Source organism: Rhipicephalus microplus, chromosome 9 (assembly GCF_043290135.1).
Source record: "Rhipicephalus microplus isolate Deutch F79 chromosome 9, USDA_Rmic, whole genome shotgun sequence".
NCBI lineage: Eukaryota > Metazoa > Arthropoda > Arachnida > Ixodida > Ixodidae > Rhipicephalus > Rhipicephalus microplus.
Genome location: NC_134708.1, coordinates 54,556,780 through 54,570,987, shown reverse-complemented (window position 1 = coordinate 54,570,987; position 14,208 = coordinate 54,556,780). Strand labels below are relative to the sequence as shown.

The window sequence follows — 14,208 nt, the reverse complement described above, 5'->3', positions numbered from 1 at the left end:
TTCTCCTAGATGCCTTTGTGGACATTAGCCATTATATTTAAAAAAGCAAATTTTTCACCTGTCCAATATTTCATTTTTGTAATGATCAGAGTCTCGCAAACTGAACTGTCACCATGTTTATGGGTGCCAATGAAAGACGGTTGCCAGGAGCAAGCACATGCTAGTCGAGGCAAAAGATTGCGTGGGAACGCGTTGTCGTAAAAACCACGGAATGCCGAAGAATGGCAGAACTTTTGACTTTTACCTCAATACCTGATTCTCTCAATGTAGAATTATCAATTTTAAGACCATGTGACGGAGTTCAAGAATGTATACAAAAGACAAAAATTTTCAGCTTCGTGGCAAGGGCGAAACAATGCGTGCGAAAGCAACAAATTGGACTTTTCTAGATAAAGAAAGGCTAGCCACTCATTGATTTCGAAAACGAGGCCACTGCAGTGAGTGAAGTGACCTGCGTGCGGTGTATGGCTTGAACGCAAACTTTGCGACAAAAGCAGAAGCAGCAACACTCACCCACCCCATGCACACACACACACACACACACACACACACACACACACACACACACACACACACACACACACACACACACACACACACACACACACACACACACACACACACACACACACAGCTAAAGCACGGGTGACCACGCGCGGCAGGTCAAAGCACAGACCGCGGGGCACTCATCCCAACTTCAGCCAAAGACGGGCACGGCGACGGCAATTGAGTCACGCACTTTGCGCCGTCTTACTGGTGATACTGCTCAAGCCCCTGCCACGCTAAATGACCCCAGGTATTTGCGTACCGCCTGCGGTAAATGATAGATACAAATAGCTCGACGTTGTATGCTGAAAGACGTAGGCTGTGTGGAACAGTGGTTGAACGCGTCGCGCTGCGGAGTAAGGGGTCGCAGGAGGTTTAAATCCCCGGTCGCGAGTTCCGCAAAGTTTTCCTTCGTGGGTTTCACACACACACACATACACACACACATCTATATATATATATATATATATATATATATATATATATATATATATATATATATATATATATATATATATATATATATATATATTGTTAAGGCGTTTATTAGCCGGCAACGAGCGAGAATATACAATGGCGACAGTCACAGCCAAGCACGGGCTCTCAGCGCGAGCGGCGTCCTTGTTGGGTAGCCCCGCTAGAAGGTACTCAAGAGTTCGACCCATTTCATAGTTCGGAGGCTTCGCTACAATTACCCCGGGGTCGAAGAGGGAGCCGCCTGGCGACCTAACAGCTTGTTATTATGAGCGGGTCATAATAAGCCTTCAGGCGCTCCACGTTGACGATGTCTCGCCCACGGCGGCGCATGTCCGAAGATTGGTCAACGGGTTCGATCAGATAGTTGACGGGTGAGGTGCGCTCGATGACACGGTAGGGGCCTTCGTATTTGGGACGTAGTTTGGAAGAGAGGCCAGCGGCAGAGGTCGGGATCGAGAGCCATACAAGCGCACCAGGAAGGAACGTGGGCTCAGAAGTGGTGGAGCCATCACGGATACTGTTCTGCCGCTCTTGCTCTTGCGTCGTAAAAGTCTTGGCAAGCTCGCGACACTCTTCAGCAAGCCTGGCTGTCTCGGAAATAGGTGTACACTCAGATGGATCCGGCGTGTACGGGAGCATCGTGTCCATGGTGTGCGACGGTTGCCTTCCGTACAGCAAGTAGAAAGGTGAAAAACCAGTCGTGCTCTGAGGGGCGGTGTTGTAGGCGTAGGTGACGAAGGGCAGTATATTATCCCAATTAGTGTGGTTGGCAGCGACGTACATAGAAAGCATGTCGCCGAGGGTGCGGTTAAAGCGTTCGGTGAGGCCATTCGTCTGTGGGTGGTAAGCAGTAGTTTTGCGGTGGACAGAATGGCACTCCGTCAGAATCTTCGACGACTTCCGACAAGAAGACACGGCCTCGATCGCTGAGAAGCTCTTGGGGTGGTCCGTGGCGCAGTATAAATCGATGCAGCAGGAAGGACGCAACATCGCGCGCAGCAGCCGCAGGGAGAGCGGCGGTTTCGGCGTATCGCGTTAAATGGTCAACGGCAACGATGGCCCAGCGGTTACCAGCTGACGTCAGAGGAAGTGGTCCATACAAATCGATACCTACGCGCCCAAAGGGACGGTCAGGGCAAGGTAACGGTTGTCGACTGGCGTGCGACATGTGGGCTGACGGTTTACGGCGTTGGCAAGTGAGGCAAGAGCGAACGAACTGCTGCACATAGCGGTACATCCCGCGCCAGAAGTAGCGTTGTCGAATGCGATGGTAGGTTTTGAATACCCCAGAGTGCGCGCATTGCGGATCAGAATGGAAGGATTCGCATATCTCTGACCGCAGACTGTGGGGTATCACGAGTAACCACTGCCGGCCGTCGGCGTCGTAATTGCGTCGGTGTAGGAGGCCGTCACGAATGGCGAAATGGCGAGCTTGACGACGCAATGCACGCGTGGATGGCGTTGCGGATGGATCAGAGAGCATGTCGATAAGCGGGCCGATCCAATTATCCTTTCGCTGTTCGGTAGCGATGATGTCAACATCAATGGCAGAAACAGCAGCCGAGGATACTGAGCAGAGCACATCACCTTCAGGCAGAGGGGAGCGCGAGAGGGCGTCGGCGTCAGCATGCTGGCGTCCGTTGCGGTACAGCACGCGGATATCGTAGTCTTGTAAGCGAAAAGCCCAACGGGCGAGACGGCCTGAGGGATCCTTCAATGATGAAAGCCAGCATAGTGCATGATGGTCGGTGACGACATCGAATGGGCGACCATACAAATAAGGTCGAAACTTTGTAAGCGCCCAGACGATCGCCAGGCACTCTTTCTCCGTGACGGTGTAGTTTTTCTCGGCTCTCGTGAGCGTACGGCTTGCATATGCTACGACATATTCAGGGAATCCGGGTTTTCGCTGCGCCAGGACAGCGCCGAGGCCTACTCCGCTGGCGTCCGTGTGCACCTCCGTTGGGGCTATAGGGTCGTAGTGGCGTAGAATGGGAGGCGAGTCAACAAATGACGGAGCTTCGCGAACGCGTCGTCGCACTCGGATGACCACGAATTGAAGGGCCCGTTGCTTCCAAGGAGCTTCGTCAGCGGTGATATGATCGTGGCGAAATTGCGTATGAAGCGTCGGAAGTATGAGCACAGGCCCACGAAACTACGCAGTTCTTTGACAGATGCAGGTTTGGGGAATTCGGCCACGGCCTGAAGCTTGGCAGGATCAGGAAGAATGCCGTCTTTGGACACGACGTACCCCAGTATGGTGAGTTGCCGTGCTGCAAAGCGGCACTTTTTCAGATTTAGTTGTAAGCCGGCATTGCTCACACGTGCGAAAACTTCTTTCAGACGTTGGAGATGCGTGGAGAAATCCGGAGCAAAGACAATGACATCGTCGAGGTAACACAAGCACGTGTACCATTTCAAGTTGCGCAGAACGGTGTCCATCATGAGCTCATAGGTCGCAGGTGCATTACATAGACCAAACGGCATGACGTTAAACTCGTACAAGCCGTCTGGCGTGACGAAGGCGGTCTTTGGTCGAGCGTCGTCAGCCATGGGTACTTGCCAGTACCCCGAGCACAGATCGAGACAAGAAAAAAAATCGGCTCCATGAAGGCTGTCAATCGCGTCATCGATGCGTGGCAATGGATAAACATCCTTGCGAGTGATCTTATTGAGCCGTCTGTAGTCCACACAGAACCGCACATAACCGTCTTTCTTCGCAACAAGAACGACAGGAGACGCCCATGGTCTGTCGGAGGGCCGAATAACGCCGCGTCGGAGCATATCGTCAACCTGATCATTAATTACTCGACGTTCCGCAGGCGACACGCGATATGGACGTTGCCGTAAAGGTGGATGGGCACCAGTGTCGATGCGATGCGTAACAACGGACGTGCGACCGAGAGAACTTCGCCCGACATCGAAAGAAGAACGATATTCTTGTAACAGGTCCAGAAGTTGGGAACGCTGTACGGCCGTAAGGTTGTCAGCGATGGAGGGGCCAAATACATCAGCAGATGACGAATCAGAAGTGGAAACAGCATTGATGGTACACGACCTGGGAGCGCGCGTGTCATCGGGTACGTCCAGGACTTGTGCGTCGTCGACTGGTTCCACTCTGCCGAGACATTCCCCTCGAAGCAAGGTAACAGCGTACGGGAACGGGTTGGTTACAAAAATAGCAGTGTTGCCCTGGTTAACCTGCACGGTCGCGAAAGGTACTAGCAACCCTTTCCTGCTGCAAGCGCGGTCAGATGGCGAAAAAAGTCCAATGGTGTCGGAGAGACCAGCGCAGTAGACAGACACAGCCATCGTCGAGTTTGGAGGCACTGTTGTATCGTCTTTCGTTAGAATCTTGCTCAGTGTCGGGGGACTGTCTTCTGGCGTCAAATGCGAGAAGGGTGAGAGCTCAATTTCGGCGGCGGCACAATGGATGACGGCGTCATGGCGGGAGAGAAAGCCCCATCCCAGGATGACGTCATGAGAGCATGCCTGAATGACGATGAACTGGGCGACATACAGAACGTCCTGGATGACAACGCGAGCTGTGCACCCTGCTGTAGGATGAATCCGGTGCAAAATTGCAGTACGGAGGGATAACCCAGAAAGTGGCGTCGTCACTTTTCGAAGTAAGCGGCAGAGTTTTTCGTCCATAACTGATACGGCAGCTCCAGTGTCAATAAGAGCCGATGCACAAACACCGTCCACAAGCACGTCAATGACATTCGAGGGGCTGCTCTGAGGGCTTTCACATTGCGATAGCGTCGCAGTCCTTGCCTCAGGGACTGCGACGACTAGTTTTCCCGCTCATGAGCTGCCGCACTTGGCCGCATGGGAGACAGGGAACGGCGTCGTGTAGACGGTGATCTTCGAGATGGACCTGGGCGAGATCGAGGTGGCATAAACGGCGGTTCTTCGCGATAAGGACGGCTGAGTTGGCCAGCAACAGGTGAAGAAATTAGAGCCGGCTGTACGCGATGGCAATAACGGGCCACGTGACCGGCGTAACCGCAGGCAAAGCAGATGGGCCGGTTGTCGGGTGTGCGCCATCTGTTCACCGGGGTAGGTCTCACCCATGTCGCAAGGGCTGATGGACGGAACGGTGGCTGCATGGTGGACTGAAGCTGAGGCTGAGGGGTTACGTCAACATACGTAGCGGGCATACCCGCTGCAACGGACGGAGGTCGTGCAGCAGCTTCAGCGTAGGTCAGAGGGGCGGGTGCTTGAACGACTTGGGGTGGCCTGGCGACCACTTGCGCGTAACTCAGGGACGCAGGAGCCGGAGGCTGTTGGGGGTGGTAAGCAGGCATTACCTCCGCTATTTCCTGTTCAATCGCTCGGCGGATGGGAGGGAGAAGGGTAGTAGCCGATTGTTGAACAGCAGGTTGGTGGGAAAAGGGCAGGAGGGAGAACTGACACGCGATTTCCTCACGAATAAAGGACTTCAGTTCTGCCATCAACGCCACTTGGTCACAACTGGCCTCCAAGCCAGCAAGCGTTGCAGCTCGTGGTGGGGAGCTGCCCCGCACCTCCACCAAATTGTTAAGGCGTTTATTAGCCGGCAACGAGCGAGAATATACAATGGCGACAGTCACAGCCAAGCACGGGCTCTCAGCGCGAGCGGCGTCCTTGTTGGGTAGCCCCACTAGAAGGTACTCAAGAGTTCGACCCATCTCATAGTTCGGAGGCTTCGCTACAATATATATATATATATATATATATATATATATATATATATATATATATATATATATATATATATATATATATATATATATATAACAGCATAAACAGGAAAAGAGGAAAAAGTGTTATTGGAATAAAGGTGAGAAAAACAATATACTATTCAGCTGCAACTTTCTGGATGCGGCCGTCTAAACAGAGAACAGTTGCGAATGGCCGCCGATTACAGAGTAGGAGTTCCATCACTCACCACCACTGTCATGCCACTGCCACCAGGTGGTGAACGGAACGCTACCAACGGCACCAACTTCATCCTGCAAGGAATCGAAAAGTAATACCATTAGGAAAAAGAAGGCAACCACACCATGAAACGCGGCGTGGCGAGATTATCAGACTTCGAAAGCACACTGGCTACCTGGGCTATTGATTGATTCATTGGTTGATATGCGGGGTTTAATGTCCCAAAACCACCATATGATTATGAGCGACGCCGTAGTGGAGGTCTCTGGCTACGTGGGCGCTAACAGCGCCTGTTTGCTAATGGAACGAAGGAGCCCGGCGTCACACACGCGCAGGCGGACGCGGGCAAATCTCACTCATTCATAAAAAAAAAAAGGTTCACTGTGAGAATGATGGCTTCAACGCACGTGCAGGTGAGAAAGCACCTCACATTGCCTCGCGCTCGCTTTTTAGAATCGTGGGACCCAAATCAGAGTAAACGGTTTCCTTTGAAGAGAGTCATTTACCTGGCAAGTCTGGAGTATATAAGTTAAAGTGGATAGTCTTTTTTTGGGATACTTCTTGGCAGTCACCATAGCTACTTGTGGCGCTGACTGACGCTGCCACGTTTAATGCACATATATACCCCTTAAAGCGGACGGGGGAGATAGCCGCCGTGGTAGCAGAGTTCGTAGAGCATCGGACGCGTTATTAGAAGGTTGCAGGTTCGGTCGCAAGCACAGGGCAAGATATATTTTCGTCCATTTATTCTCATTTACATTGCGATTACTTCAATAACATCCACAATACATTGCTTGGCATGATTGTCTGATCTATTTATCATTGTCTCTAATAAAAAATTAAAAATACGAGCCCTTAAATGTACACTTATTTTCTTCTCTCTGTCTGCCACACGATTTGGCCACCCGGCCAACGTTCAAGCCCAGCCATCTTGAACTTGTGGCTGCGTTCATACTTATGAGCGTTCTCGATCAAAAAGCAATTATTTCGCACATCTGAGGCACCACATCTATAAGTGTTAAATGGTGCGTTCCTTTACTAAAAAATGCGTAGATAGGTAATTCTAAAAACAATTGTATGTCTTAGGCTGCGCTGAAAATGCAACGCTATGCACGGAAACGCACTCCACCGACGACTTGATGCTGACACCTGGCAGTTGACCTGGGTTCTGCACAAACTCATGCCTTTCTTTTTTTCGAGCGTAATTCAAATACTCCAGAGACTATACTAGAACTCTGAATAACTCTCTTTATCATATTTCCATCCTCTCGAAAGTTTTTTTTTTTTCATAAACTCCTTTTCTGTTTGACCGTTACTGAGAGGAACAGCTAATCGAAACTGAGGAAGCCCCAAGTCCATGTTGCCACAACAGCGCTTGCATTGTTCGAGCCGTCAAAACAGTCTCCCTATCAGACCAGTTCAGAATTCTATTCAACTTGTTCACGGTGGAGGCTATCCAATTCTATCTTACTACGTTTATGTGCATTCTCTCTCAATCGCATGCTCCGCCAGCGCTTATCAGGAAGCTCACTTTTCAGAGGTAGTTGATCTCACGTCGCGTTGTTGTTTGGTGTGTCCATTGTGCTGCGGACAGCTGGAATCGAATCGGTCATGTAATGTCAACGAACCGGTGGAGATGTGCTTTAGGAAGTTTCAGACAAAAGCGGGCTTCGTGTATTTTTTTCACTCTTGTCATGTTGTGAGCAGTTGTTCACAACATGTGGACAGCTGTTCACAACATCTATTTGCTGGCAATATAACTCAGCGCAGCCTACATCGGTGAAGTTTACCCTTTTGTAGATTTCCACGGAATTCGGTAGACTTTCGGCAAAGCTTTTGAGACTGTATATACCGTTTATATGGCACTGTTCGCAGAGTTTTGGGAAAGCTACGTTGCCGAACTTGGCCCGTATTTGTTCGTTCGTTTATCAGTTAGTTAGTGAGCTAGCCGGCTCCAGGTATTTACTTGTTTGTTGCCAGTTAGCATATTAGTTAATTAGATAACGACAAAATGCTCAACACGTTCTGCTTGTTCGTTCGTTCATTTGTTCGTTCATGTGTTTGTTGGTTCGTTTGTTCGTTTCAAAGCCATGTCGTACTGATAGGGACACCCTGTTTATTCTTTGAACTCTGTGTGAATGCACATAAATTCGTCTAATATATCCTGTGAGGACAGCATTCTAGAGATATTTGGCATGATTCCACAAGAGATAAATGTACTGCTGCACTTAAAAAAAAAAAAAACTAGTGGTGCTTACTTAGTGTTAGGTAGTGAGCGCTTGTGATAAAATTATCCCCTACATAGTAATTGCGGGTAAAAACTGCCAAGTAATTAACTTGACGGCCACGACACTTAATGACATCAAAAGAGAGTGTGCGTCTTTTCAGAGGAATACATATCCGTGAGGAGTCAGAAGCCAAAAAAAAAAGTCAAGGTGCCCTTTTTTACTTTCTTTCTTTGGGTCTTCTGGGACCATTGTGATAATCATGTGGTGAAGCTTTGTAAGTGCGCAGTTCTTAACTTACATCACAGGTGGGCACATCAAAATTACGAGCGGTACAGGCGGGCGCATCACAGTGAGACGACGTACAGTGCTCATGGATTTAAACAGGGTAATTTAGCGCGATAACGTTAAAGAGCTCGTTCCGCATAAACTCCGTTGTCGGTGTCAGCGTCGGTGTCGGCGTCATTGGTTGTTAGCGAAAAATCATCATGTTATGCATAACCGAAAAATCTAGAACGATGCAAATAAAGTAAATAAATGATGAAAAATCCTGGAGCAGAGTGGGAACCGAATCAAGGTTGTTTGGGTCCGAGTGGGTATCAAGCCTGCGTAGTTTACGTGGCAAGCGTATGTTATACCACACGGATGCGCCTCGTCTTTTGAAAACAATGAAAAGAGCATCTTCTGTTTGAAAATGCAGTGAAAGTAGCTTTCATGCTTTACAAACACACGCGTTCTGTATACACGCTTCACAATGCAACATGAAATATTGCAGAAATAAGATTTCATTGTCAATGGGCGTCAAGATATGTGGTTATCATAATGGCTACGTGCTTGAAAGCCCGTAACCAACTAAAAAAAAAGCACACATGCTAATGCGCCTATTCCTTTAGGACTATGTAGTTTGTGCATAGCAAATTCGAAAAGGTTTCATGCACCAAGTGTTTCAAGTGCAAACTATCGCGTTCAACCCCACAGGTAAAACTTTGAAATCTCCTAATTATTAGGCCAGTACGTCCGCTTCCACAGCTTTGAGTTTAAAGCCATATAGGGGTAATTTCTACTCGAACGTGTAGGTATGAGTCAACTTTATATTCAGAGACCACAGTCATTGGAACATCATACGTGGTTATCTCGAGCAATAGCGCGTACCAATACGTGTGCACTGCAACGAGGCAGCGCTGTTACCGCTCAAGTATAACACGTGATGGAGAGAGGGGGTTGTAAATTTTATTCGCTTGAATTTATATTGAGTACTGGCACCCCTTCTCGGATATCTTTCGTCGTTTTCTACACACATACCGTTGTCGGCAATGTTCCGGCTGCTTTACTTTATCTCCGAGAAACTGTGGAGGCGTCTGCTGCATATCACTGACTATACCTTCGACAATGAAAAAAAGAGCTCCTATATTCAATCTGTAATTACATTATTATTATTATTATTATTATTATTATTATTATTATATTTTGCGTTCGAAGTACTAAGTTGTGTTGTTTGTTGGCGCTCTGCCAATTTGAAAGGACAATGGGTGTAAGATAGCTTTTCCTTTTTTCTCACTTTTCTTACGGGTAACTAGTTTTTAGCCTTTTTTTTTACTTCAATAAGCCCGGATCCCTGATCTGAACCCCGTTGTGTCACTGTTTGTTCTCTTAACTCTGTTTAAACAACACGCCTTCCCCCATTTTTTAAAATGAAATACTTCATCATGTCGTGTTATTTAAACCTTTTGGTATTGTTTCATTTGCATTACTTTTCATTCTTTGATTCACTGCTTTGCTCGCCTTTTGCTCTAAAAAAGTAATGTAAAGATCCTATATCTTCTGGCTTACTTCATTCGCCTTTTTTTTTCGATTTCTGAGGCGGACAGTTCGATCATGTGTCTCACCCTTTTCCCGTTTATTTATTTTTATTTCCGGACAAGGACCACAGCCTACGCACACGAGAATTTGTCCACTGAATACATTATTAATGGCATTGGGGCGTCCACGGCGTGTTTCCAACATTTGTTTAATGTGAACCCCTTTACAATAGACAGGGCCCGAGGCGGATCGAAAGATGGAAAAGATATGCGTTCTGTGCGTACATAATGCGGGCTCTTATTCTTGGTGTTATCGTTTTTTATATAAAGCGTGAAAGAAAAAAATATACCGGTAGCTGCACCGTGCCACAACAATAGTGTGCGGCTAGAGAAATATTTCTAATATGAAGAACGATCACACCCAGAATAACGGTAATCTTAAAAAAAATGATGTGTGAATCGATATTTCGATTGTTGTTGCCGATGTGTATGAAATATTGGGTTTTACTGCGAGGCATACCTCATTATAAAAACGCCATCACAACAGAATACACTGGACGCGGTAACAATTTTACTTGCTTGTTTCCTTCCTCTTTGCGAGCCAAGGAATGAGAGTAGGGACCCCTTTATCTTTTAAAAATAGCGTGTGGAGTTGCTGTCGGCTTAGTGTGTACTGCCGTGTCTGTGTACGTTCCAGTTTCCCTCCTACAGGTTATACCCTTCCTAGATTGCGTCACAACTTTACTATACTAAACGTAAAGAGATACTTTACTATCATCATCATCATCATCATCATCATCATCATGACTACGTCCACTGCCGGACGAAGGCCTTTCCCATGAACCACCAGTCAACTCGGTCCTCTGCTGGCCGCTGCAACTTTATACTCGCAAACTTCCTAATCTCATCTGCCCACCTAACTTTCTGTCTCCCCGCAACCCACTTGCCTTCTCTGTGAATTCAGTCAGTTATCCTTAATGACCAGCGGTAATCCTGCCTACGTGCTACATGCCCTGCCCATCTCCATTTCTTCTTGATTTCAACTATGATATCCTTAACCCCCGTTTGTCCCCTAATCCACTCTGCTCTCTTCTTGTCTCTTAAGGTTACACCTACCATTTTTCTTTCCATTGCTCGCTGCGTCATCCTCAATTTAAGCTGAACCCTCTTTGTAGGTCTCCAGGTTTCTGTTCCGTAGGTAAGTACCTACAAGATGCCGTTGTTATATACCTTCCTCTTGAGAGATAGTGGCAATCCGCCAATCATGATTTGAGAGTGCTTGCCGAATGTACTCCATCCCATTCTTATTCTTCAAGTTACTTCACAATCTCATGGTTTGCCTGCGCGGTTACTACCTGTCCTCTAGGTAGACGTACCCTTTTACACTTCCAGTGCACTGTTACCTATCTTCAAGCGCTGTTCTCTTTCGAAGTTGTACATTACTTCAGTTTTCTGCAGGTTAATTTTAATACCTACCTTTCTGTTTTCCTTGTCTACTTCGGTAGTCATAAATTGCAGTTCGTTCCCTGAGTTACTCAGCAATGCAGTGTCATCGGTGAAGCGCAGGTTACTAAGGTACCTACAATTAACTCTTATTCCTAACTCTTCCCAGTTTAGGGTTCTGAAAACCTCTTATATACAGCGGTGAATAGCATTGGGGAGATCGTATCCCCTTGTCTTACAACCTTCCTTATTGGTATTCAGTCACTTTATTTATGGGGCTCTATGGTGGCAGTTGAAAGTCTGTAGGAAGAAGTCTACAGGACTTCTTCCAGGATGTTTATATATACTTCATGGACGCCCTCATTACGCAGTGTCTGCATGTCTGCTGCTATTTCTACTGAATCAAATGCCTTCTCGTAATCTATAAAGGCTATGTATAGTGGTTGGCTTTATTATGAGCATTTCTGTATCACCTGATTGCTAGTATGAATGTGCTAAATTGTTGAGTAGCCTGTTATAAATCCTTTTTTATTTCTTTGGTTGATTGAATTCTAATGTTGTCTCATCTCTGTTAACAATTACCTTTGTAAATAGCTTGTATACGACGGAGAGCAAGCTGATCAGCTTGTATTTCTTCAACTTCTCGTCGTCCCCTTTCTTTGGATTTTGATGGTGTTAGCATTCTTCCAAAATTCTGTCTGGTACCCCCCCCCCCCCCCCCTAATCAGTTGACACTTTGTTAACAGGGCGGCAAGCTTTTCTAACACAACCTCTCTTCCCTCTTTCAGCCGACCTGATGTGTCCTAACCCTCACCAACAGCTTTCCATCTTTGCATTCCCTCCAAGTCTTTCTTGACTTCTGTCAATAGTGGTGGGGTGTCATCTGGGTTGCTCCTGGTTTTCACCTCATGATGGTGGCAGTCTTGTCTACTGTAAAACTTCTCGACTACTTTAACTATCCTATGCTATCGGTAGTTGCTTTGCCTTTTTTGTCCCTTAGTACCACATGTGGAAACATGTAGTTTTTGCCTACTACATGTTTCCTCTTCCCTGCTTTGACGCTTTTTCCGTTCATTAGAGCATGTTCAATTCTCTTCATGGTATACCTTCGTACATCGGATATCTTTCAGCTTATTTATCAACTTCAAAAGATCCGCCAACTTTATTTTGTCTGTTACACTTGAGGCTTTCGTGCTTTGATGTTTCTTAATAAGGTGTTTCGTTTCCTGGCACTCCTTGCTAGTGCACTGTCTAACTTCCGTACCTCCAACTTTCACTGCACACTCCGTAGCGATACTCGCCAGATTAGGATTCATCGCGTTAACGTTAAGGCTGGTTTTCTCGATAAGAGCCCAGTATCTATTTTCAAGCGAGAGTCTGAATTTCTGTACTTTCCCTCTCAGTGCTATAGCTACCTTAAATAGTGTGCATGAAGCTGCGAGATTCCTACAAGTGAAGAAAGAAGCGCAGTGTTTAGACATGTTCCCTGCTGTTGATAACTGACACATTCTGGCAGTGAACGTGCTTTCGCGCTTCCTGCATTCACAGCACATCCTTTTCCCCCTCTTCTCGTCCCTCTTAGATAGTTCCATTCTCTTTTCCTAATATTCCCGCGTAGTGTAGTCAATCAGGCGCTTTCTTGATTAATCCCTCTGCCAGACGACCTAATTGGTGGAAGTGCTGTTACAATAAAGCAATTGAAGCAGTAATTCCTGCTGCAATGAGTGATCTAATGCGCTGCTTCTTCAGGGTAATATTTTGGCAATGTAATGAATAACTTCAAGCGAATGAATTCTGGAAAATGACTCATTTCTTTCAAGATAACTTTTCGCCATAACATGGCATGTTTATTTTCATTTCCACCAACAAGGGAAAGTGACCAACAAGGGAAAGAGATATAACAAACATTTGTTATATAAGGGTCGAGAATTAACTGCGGGAATAGGAACAAGAACTTCTTGTATTTCAGCACTTGAAGTATATAAAATGAACCTTTGCCAAAGTAATTAAGCCTAACTCATGATTTTCCGAAACAGTAGTTTGACGTCATTACATTCAGCGAGCTGTAAAATGTAATGTAACTCAATTACATTTAAGTGCTTTAAAAAGTTATTGGCAACGAAACTGATTTAATGTCTAAACAATTGGCCCGAATCTACTTGTTACACTGTAAATGTCGTCGAAAGACGATAGTAATGCATTTGGAGAGAGTTAACAAAATGTTTATTTGATGTTCTGCGCAAGAAAATCGGTGAATGGTATTCTGAAGGCGCTGCGTTAGAGTGCCTCGAGCATGTAACGGAGGCGAACAAACGCATCTAGGCACGTTAGACACGAGCGCCATCTGGCAGTTATCTTCGAAAACGAAGGCGTGCGCGACCGCGGAGAAAGATGCGCGCCAGCTACGGAGGTGATAAGGCGTAGAAAGGAAAGCTACGGGCAGGTGCCACCACCGTGCCGTCGTACAAATAGTTGGAAAAACCTTCTTGAGCATTGCGTTGCACTGTCAGCGCAGCGCGTTAAACGCTACAGTTTTTAGAGTTACTTGTGTGTGCATATTTTAATATAAAGGCAGACATTCAAAACATGGACATGTTTCTATGGCGCCTCAGATATGCGCAATATTTGCTTTTTTTAATTGACAATCGCACAACTATGAACGCTAAACCTTGAGCAATATTGGTGGGCGCTGCGGATGGGGTTGCCCGTTCGATGCCGTTTGAGGTATCGTTAGGGTGGACAAACAGACAAACGAACAGACAGACAGGCAGACAGACAGACAGACAGACAGACAG

General features: G+C 46.7%; 2 long non-coding RNA genes across 2 annotated transcripts in view; both read right to left on the bottom strand.

Annotated features, from left to right (window-relative positions):
* The window catches only part of LOC142771806 (uncharacterized), a 578,925-nt gene that overhangs the window by 322,980 nt on the left and 241,737 nt on the right, over nucleotides 1–14,208 (bottom strand). The window lies entirely within an intron of this gene.
* LOC142771804 (uncharacterized) overlaps nucleotides 1–14,208 on the bottom strand; it is a 222,790-nt gene that overhangs the window by 122,338 nt on the left and 86,244 nt on the right. The window contains exon 2 of the long non-coding RNA XR_012886163.1: nucleotides 5,957–6,020. This is a non-coding gene — a long non-coding RNA (uncharacterized LOC142771804). The remainder of the gene's footprint in view (nucleotides 1–5,956; nucleotides 6,021–14,208) is intronic.